Source organism: Chiloscyllium plagiosum, unplaced genomic scaffold (assembly GCF_037043375.1).
Source record: "Chiloscyllium plagiosum isolate Xiang-an unplaced genomic scaffold, Cpla_swu_hap1 HiC_scaffold_24, whole genome shotgun sequence".
NCBI lineage: Eukaryota > Metazoa > Chordata > Chondrichthyes > Orectolobiformes > Hemiscylliidae > Chiloscyllium > Chiloscyllium plagiosum.
The window spans coordinates 63,701,001-63,707,499 of NW_028270162.1; the positions used below are offsets into that span (position 1 = coordinate 63,701,001).

General features: G+C 45.3%; 1 non-coding gene across 1 annotated transcript; it reads right to left on the reverse strand.

Annotated features, from left to right (window-relative positions):
* Positions 1–6,268: 6,268 nt before the first annotated feature.
* On the reverse strand, positions 6,269–6,341 carry trnar-ccu (transfer RNA arginine (anticodon CCU)). The gene has a single exon. It is a non-coding gene; the product is annotated as a tRNA-Arg (tRNA).
* Between the last annotated feature and the right edge of the window lie 158 nt (positions 6,342–6,499).

Sequence of the window (6,499 nt, forward strand, 5' to 3'; positions counted from 1 at the left end):
GCAGTGGTAGAGACTTGTACAATTGCAACATTTAAAAGGCATCTGGATGGGTACCTGGATAGGAAGGGTTTAGAGGGATATGGGTCAAATACTAGCAAATGAGACTAGGTCAGTTTAGGATATATAATTAGCAAGGAAAGTTGGACTGAAGGGTTTGTTTCCATGCTGTATAACGCTATGACTCCATGAGTCTCAATGGTAAGAGTTAACGAGAGAGAGAGGAAAGAATTCCTCGAAGACTTTCTGGAAGATTTTCCCCAGCGTCATGTTTGCAGTTTAATGGGAAAGGAGGAATTGCTATGGTCTAGGGAATGAGATGGAGACGCTCACCTGATGAAGGATCAGTGCTCCGAAAGCTAGCGTGCTTCCAATTAAACCTATTGGACTATAACCTGGTGTTGTGTGATTTTTAACTTTGTACAGCCCAGTCCAACATCGGCATCTCTAAATTATGACTTCAATGGAGTAAGAATGGATCTGACCCAGCTAGATAGGAACCAAAGGTTGGCAGGGAAGTGATAACTGAACAATGGACATACAAGATAAGATACTTTGAGCACAGCCTAAGTATGTAGAAAGATCGAGCAAAGAGCTCTTTCGTGACTAGAGAAATTAGGATGAAGAAATTATGCTGATGACTGATGCCAGGTAGAAAATCCAATGGAGAACCAGGCTGACTAGAGGACATTCAGAGGGGAGGCGAAAACCAAATAACAGAAGCAGAGAGGGAAAAAGAGCCTGGCTGCCAATAGAGAAAGGAATCCTAAAGTCTTCTCTGGACATATAAACAGTAACAGGTGGTAAAAAGAGGACTGGGACTGAATAGGAACCAAAAGGGGATTTACACCTGGAAGCAGGGGCATGGCTGAGGATTCAAATAAATACTTTGCATTTGTCTTTACTGGGGGAGAAACTGCTACCTAAGCCATAGTGGAAGAATATGTAATTCCGATTACATGAAGGGATTAGAGTTGAGAAGGCGGAGGTATTGATTGGCTACAAGTTGAGATGAATCTTAGGATAGAAAGGAAAGAGAGATGGTAATTAGGAGGCACTGACCATAACTTTCCAGTCCTCCTTAGAGTCGGGGAGGTGCCAGAGGATGGGAGAATTGAAAACATTGCGCCCTTGTTAAACTCAATAGTGGCAAAGCTTCTAGAAATGACAATCAGGGATCAAAGGCTAAGTAAAGAGATCTTCAAGAGATCCTGAAGAGCAAACTGACTTTCATTTCTACACATGGGCATCACTGGTTGGGTCAATATTTATTGATGGAAATGTGTTGCTGGAAAAGCGCAGCAGGTCAGGCAGCATCTAGGGAACAGATGCTGCCTGACCTGCTGCGCTTTTCCAGCAACACATTTCCATCTCTGATCTCCAGCATCTGCAGACCTCACTTTCTCCTCAGTATTTATTGCCCATCCCTAGTTGCCCTTGAGAAAGTGGTGTCGAAAATTGTGGTGCTGGAAAAGCATAGCCAGTCAGGCAGCATTCAAGGAGCAGGAGAGTTGCTGTTTCAAGCATGAACTCTTCATCAGGAATGTTGGGGGGCCCAAGAGGGTGGTAGGATAAACCGGAAGGGGTGGGGCTGTGGGGACTGTAGCTGGGTATGTGATAGGTAGATGAAGGTGGGGGGTGATGGTGATAGGTTGGAGTGGAGGATGAAGTGGATAGTTGGGAAGGAAGATGAATAGGTTGGACAGGTCAACCTGCTTCAGGATGTGGCTGAAGAGCTTCAGGGCAGAGGATACAAACCAGTTGGGGGGAGGGGGTGCAGTGAGATAGAGAGAGAGACTCATTGAGATCCTTGTAGAGGGAGGAGGAGAATGTCTTCAAGGTGGGCATCCTTGGAAGAGGCTTCGCAGTAAGGTTATAATCAACCAGGAGAAAGTGAGGACTGTAGATGTTGCAGGAATCAAAAAGTGTGGTGCTGGAAAAGCACCAAGGATGCGCACCTTGAAGAAGTTCTCCTCCTCCCTCTACAAGGATCTCAGTGAGTCTTTCTCTCACTGCAGCCTCCCCCCACCCCCCCCCCCCCCCCCTCCCCCACATCCCCCACCCCCACCCGGTTGTCTCCTCTGCCCTGAAGTTCTTCAGCCACATCCTGAAGCAGCTTGAACTGTCCTCTCTGTCCATCTTCCTTCCCACCTATCCGTTCCACCCTCCACTTTGACCTATCACCAACAGCCCCACCTACATTTGCCTATTGCATTCCCAGCTACATTCCCCCCAGCCCCACCCCCTCCCAGTGCCTCCCCTTGGGCACCCCCACATTCCTGATGAAGAGCTCATGTTTGAAACATCGATTCTCCTGCTCCTGGGATACTGCCTGACCTGCTGTGCTTTTCCAACACCACACTTTTCGACTCTGACCTCCAGTATCTGCAGTCCTTACTTACTCCTCCTTGAGAAAGTAGTGGTGAGCTGACTTCTTGAACTGCTGCAGTCCATGTGCTGTGAGTTGACTCACAATGCCCTTAGGAAGAGAATTCCAGGATTTTGACCCAGCAACAGCAAAGGAATGTTGATCCATTTCCAAATCAGGGTGGTGAGTGGCTTGTCGGACTACTGGTAGGTGATGGTGTTCCCATATATCTTTGTCCTTCCAGATGGCAGTAGTTGTGGGTTTGGAAGGTGGTGTCTGAGGACCTTTGGCAAATTTCTGCAGTGCATATTATCAACAGTACACACTGCTGGGATTGAGGGTTGATGGTGGAGGGACTGAATGTTTATAGGTGTGAATCAAGTGGGCTGCATTGTCCTGGATGGTGTCAAACTTCTTGAGTGTTGTTTCATCTGACTATCCAGGCATGTGGGAAGTATTCCATCACACTGCTGAATTGTGCATTTACAAGGAGGACAGGCTTTGGTGAGTCAGACGATGAGTTACTTGCTGCAGTATTCCTCGCATCTGATCTGCTGATTTACTTGGCTAGTCTAGTTCAGCTTATGCTGAATGGTAATTTGCAGGTTATTGATAGTGGAGGATTCAGTGATGGCACTGAATGGCAAGGGATGATGGTCATATTCTCTCATGTTGGAGATGGTCATTGTCTGGCATTTGTGTGATGAGATTGTCTTTCTGTTCCCCAAATTCACAAAGTCCAGCCCAACAATTCAGTGCAGCTAAATCCTAACAATACTCCCTCCTCTTACTCCCTCCTCTGATGTTAACCACATATTGTTTATAAATAACATTAATCAAGGGTTCAAGCAAGTCTTCAAAATGTCCTCAGTCTGACTTTTCTGCTGCTCAGTGAGGTCCAGGTGCAACACAGCATGTCGCACATTTTCCCATCACTTAACAAAGTTGCAACTCTTGTTTGTTCAGGTTTTCTTTTTAACTTCGTGGTTATCTCGGAATTTTGTATTGAGACTGGAAGATGCTCCAATTCTGTCTCAAATCACCTATTATTCAGACAGGAGCAGGAACGAGAAAATTCACATCCATCCTGACTCACCCAATATTGCAGAATGAATTTTACTTGTTATTCTCTGGTAGTTCTTAGCTGGTACTCCACAGTTCGTCATATACATCGTATGTTCTCCAGGCAATTCCAGCTGCACTCTTCCAGGCTCGTTTTTAGATCAAAATTAGGATCAGGAGTAGGTCTTTCAGCGTTTTGTGTTTGCTCCACTATTCAATATAATCATGGCCAAGCTTTTATCTCAATGTTGTATTCTTCCTTCCTTCTCAAACCCCTTGATGTCTATACTATCTAAAAAACTATCTCTTTCTTGAGTATATTCAGTGACTTGGCCTCCACAGCCTTCCGAGGTAGAGAGAATTCCACAGGTTCACTTCCATTGGAGTGAAGAAAATGCTTCTCATCTCAGTTTCAAATGGCCTGCTCTGTATTCTGAGACTGTGCCCCTGGCTGTACACTCCCTAATCACAGAAAGCATTCCCTTCATATCTAGTTTGTCCAGCTCTGTTAGAATTTTATACATTTCAAATAGATTCCCTCTCATCCTTCTAACCTCTAGCATTCCAGTCAACCAATCTCTCCTTATGGGACAATGCTGCCACCCCTGGTATCAGCCAAGTGAACTTCTGATGCTCTACCTTTATGGCAAGTACAGCCTTTTGTTTGGTAGGGAGACCGAAACTACACATAACACTCCCAGTGTAGTGCCACCAAGGCACTGTATAACTGCAGTAAGACAAATCCTCTTGTAATGAAGGCCAACATGAAGGTTTGCTACAGCTACCTGTCTATCTTTGTTGATTAGTGTACCAAGACAAACTGTTTCTTTTGTACATCCAGACTTCCTTACCATTTAAATAATACTCTTCCTTTCTGTTTCTCACACCTATGTATATAACGTCACATTTAGCCATCCTATAATGTGGCTTTCATGTGTTTGCCCACGTACCCAACTTGTCTACAGCACCTTGAAGCCTCCTCACTACTCACAATCCCACCCAGTTTTGTGTTGTCAGCACACCTAGAGAGTCAGAGAGTCATACAGCACAGAAACATACCCTTCAGTCCAATTTGTCCATACCGACTGTGTTTCCAAACTAAACTAGTTTCATTTTCCTGCATCTGGCCCATATCTCTCTAAATCTTTCCTATTCAGGTAACTATCCAAATGTCTTTTAAATGTTGTTGTAACCTGTACCTGCATCAACCACTTCCTCTGGCAGTTCATTTCACATACACATTTCTGTGTGAAAATGTTGCACCCTCACCCACCCACCCCCAGCCCCTTTTAAATATTTCTCCGTCCACTTTAAAAACGTACGCCTTAGTTTTGAACTGCTCGTTTTCCACCCTTGGCGGAAAAAAACCTTTGCTGTTCACCTTATCTCTACCCTTCATGATTTTGTAAACCCTAATACAGTCACCCTCAACCTCCTAAGCTCTAGTTACAAAAGTCCTAACCTATCCAACCCTCAAGTCGTAGCAACATCCTTGTATGTTTTTCTGTACCTTCTCCAATTTAATAGTATCCCTCCTAAAGCAGGGTGACCAGAACTGCAAATAGTATTCCGAAACTGGCCTCACCAACATCCTGTACAGCCTCAACATGATACCCTAACTCCAAGGCAAACATGCTAAACCCCTTCTTTAATGTTAAAAATCACACAACACCAGGTTATAGTCCAACAGGTTTAATTGGAAGCACGCTAGCTTTCGGAGCATCGCTCCTTCATCAGGTGATAGTCTGAAGGTACCACCTGATGAAGGAACTGCGCTCCGAAAGCTAGTGCTTCCAATTAAACCTGTTGGACTATAACCTGGTGTTGTGTGATTTTTAACATTGTACACCCCAGTCCAACACCGGCATCTCCACATCATCCCTTCTTTAATCACCTTATCTACCTGCGACAAAAAATTCAAATAATTGTGTAGATCTCTCTGTTCTACAACACTGCCCTATCATTACCTGTACAAATCCTGCCCTTTTTTATTCCTGATGAAGGGCTTTTGCCCGAAATGTCGATTTTGCTGCTCCTTGGATGCTGCCTGAACTGCTGTGCTCTTCCAGCACCACTGATCCGGAATCTGGTTTCCAGCATCTGCAGTCATTGTTTTTTACCAAATCCTGCCCTTGTTTGTCTTACCAAAATGCAACACCTTATATTTATTTAAATTAAACCCAACTGGCCACCCCTCAGCCCATTGGCTTTTGGATCCGCCATCCAAGTTGTTTAAATACATGCTCCAGTGGGAGTCCAAACATGATTCCCAGTGGGAACCCATCGCCACTTGGGAAAAGACTTATTACAACATTAGGAATAATCCTAACGTTGTAATAGCTTCTGCCCCAAGGTTGAAGGCAGCTGTATAGAGACAGATGACAGCAAGACCTAGTGTAGATGTTGTATTTGCCCACACGAAGAGAGTGAAAGCTGGGAAAGACGAAGTTAAGACGAATGACTCTACAACACAGTGAAGCTGGAGGAAGGAGATTAGTTTGCTGCAGACCTTGACCGGAAAATAATGCTTTTCTTAGCATTTCCGATCACTAACCGGCTTTGTGCAGATTTTGCTGGTTATTCAATGGCGATGAATTGAGAATTTTATAAATATTTTTCATGTAACAGTCACAGACACTGAGAGGGAGGGGACAGAGTGACTTTATTTGTGGTTATTGCTGGTGCAATAACATCGAGGAGCCTGGAGCGGGGAAGTTCCATTTAAATAATATATACCGAAGGTCTGCATTTATTAATTGTTGTAGTAATTAAAAAGACACTGATTGTTCAGGAGAGGAGCAGCGGGTAAAGAGGAGCCGGTGTCCCCGGGAAAAGCGGGGCCACCCCAGATGGGACTCGAACCCACAATCCCTGGCTTAGGAGGCCAGTGCCTTATCCATTAGGCCACTGGGGCCGCACGCTGCTGCCCGCCGCCGGGAGCCGCCTTAACCCTGAGGCCGACAGAGGGCGCAGCCTCCGGCTCAGCACAGACTCCGGGGACATCCGAAAGAGAAGAAAGACATGGGGGAGAGAACAGAGGGAGGGGAGAGAGGGAGAGAGAGGAGAGAGAGG